This window comes from Solanum stenotomum, unplaced genomic scaffold (genome assembly GCF_019186545.1).
Source record: "Solanum stenotomum isolate F172 unplaced genomic scaffold, ASM1918654v1 scaffold7955, whole genome shotgun sequence".
Lineage (NCBI taxonomy): Eukaryota > Viridiplantae > Streptophyta > Magnoliopsida > Solanales > Solanaceae > Solanum > Solanum stenotomum.
The window spans coordinates 45,766-47,487 of record NW_026036944.1 but is presented as its reverse complement, the minus strand read 5'-3'; positions in this window follow the sequence as shown (position 1 = coordinate 47,487).

Here is a 1,722-nt window from a genome sequence, read left to right as displayed (position 1 = left end):
GGGTATGGGACTTCATTCATGCATTGCACGAGTAGACTTTGAGAGGGAGCATGACATTTTTATGATATTATAAATATGATTTTTGACATCATGTTTTAAATAGTTTTACAAAATTTATATATTGCATGTGTCTTATTGCTTTATATTGAGTTCAGTTACTCATGAGTTGAATAGAGCCAAGGTAAGTTCTCTTTTGTATCCCTTTCAAGCTTATGTTGTTGTTTAGTTGTCCAACTCGCACACTCGTACATTCCATGTACTGATGCCAGTTGGCCTGCATCTTATTATGATGCAGACACAGGTACCCAGGATCATCATCCAGCACGCCGTTGATCCAGTTGAGCACTCCAAAGTCAGTGGTGAGCCTTCTTGCATTTCGGAGGACTCTATTATTTCGTTTTTCCTAGTTTTGTTTTATTAGGATGTTGCGGGGTCTGTCCCAACATCCATCTCAGTATTATAGAGGCTTCATAGACAATCAGTCAGTTAGTATTGAGTCTCTCATCTATGTATATGTATAAATATTCTATTTTGAGACTCGAGTTGCCTTTTTGGCCAGATTTTTATCAATTAGGTTGTTTTATGACCTTGCATTGCATGGAGTTCTTCTGTTGAGTTAAGTAAGCCAGGCCAAGGGTTCGCTTGGGGCCCAACAATGGTCTTCGAGTGCCGGCCACGTCCAGGGTGTAGGCTCAGGGCGTGACAACAAATTACATATAATTTTGAGTTCATGTATCTCGACATACATGTATTTGGAAATCTGATAAAATTTGTATTATTACAACATAGCGTGCATCTAAGTAATTAGCTTATACACTATTGAAATTTTTGTAAGTTACCCTTATATAAATAGTTTTGGCTCATGGACCGACCCCGACCAGGCTCCAATCAAGCCTCAAGGACTTATATGGTCGGACCGGGCTTATAAAACCTAATTTTAAATAGGCTTGAAAAATCATATTACAACCCTACCCAATAACGGATAGGGATGGGCCGACTTCATGAGTTAAACTCATTTTGACGGCTCTAACTAGACACAGTTTAAAATATTCATTTCGGCTCAATTTATGAGTCATAATCCCTCCATTTTTTTTTCATGTTGGTGATACAATACAATGGATTGAATTGCACTTATTTTGTCAAGTTGCTATAAAAAAAAATCATCAAAATGCCATATATATTTCATCACAAGAAGCACCCACAAAAGCATGAGACCATAAAAAAGACACAAATATAGAAACCACTATCCTTCGTATTATATTTTTTTTTTGCACAAATGATACAGTAAGAAATTAGGTGTTCATTCTTTTGAAATTTTCTTCATTAATGCGGTGTCAAAACCTTAAAAGGTCAGTTTAAATTTTGTACACATTATTGGTGTATAGATTTTTACATCATCAGGTTAAGTTGATTTAATTATAACGAAAATAAATGTTCATTGCAATTGCAAGATATGATAACTTGAAAAAAAATATCTTATTGTAGCTGGTTACATTGAACTAATAGTGTAATTTTATTTTATTTTTCAGTTTCAATATATATTATTATTAATTTAATTCATCTTAAAGAATAAAGATTGGATATCATATGAGAAAAATATGCCTTTTAAATCTGAAATCTCTCCGAGTTTAATGAAATGATCATAACGGTGTATTTTCTTCAATTATTTTCATCCAAAATAGGAACGTCTATTTAAATTCATTTAAAATGCATAAGCTGTCT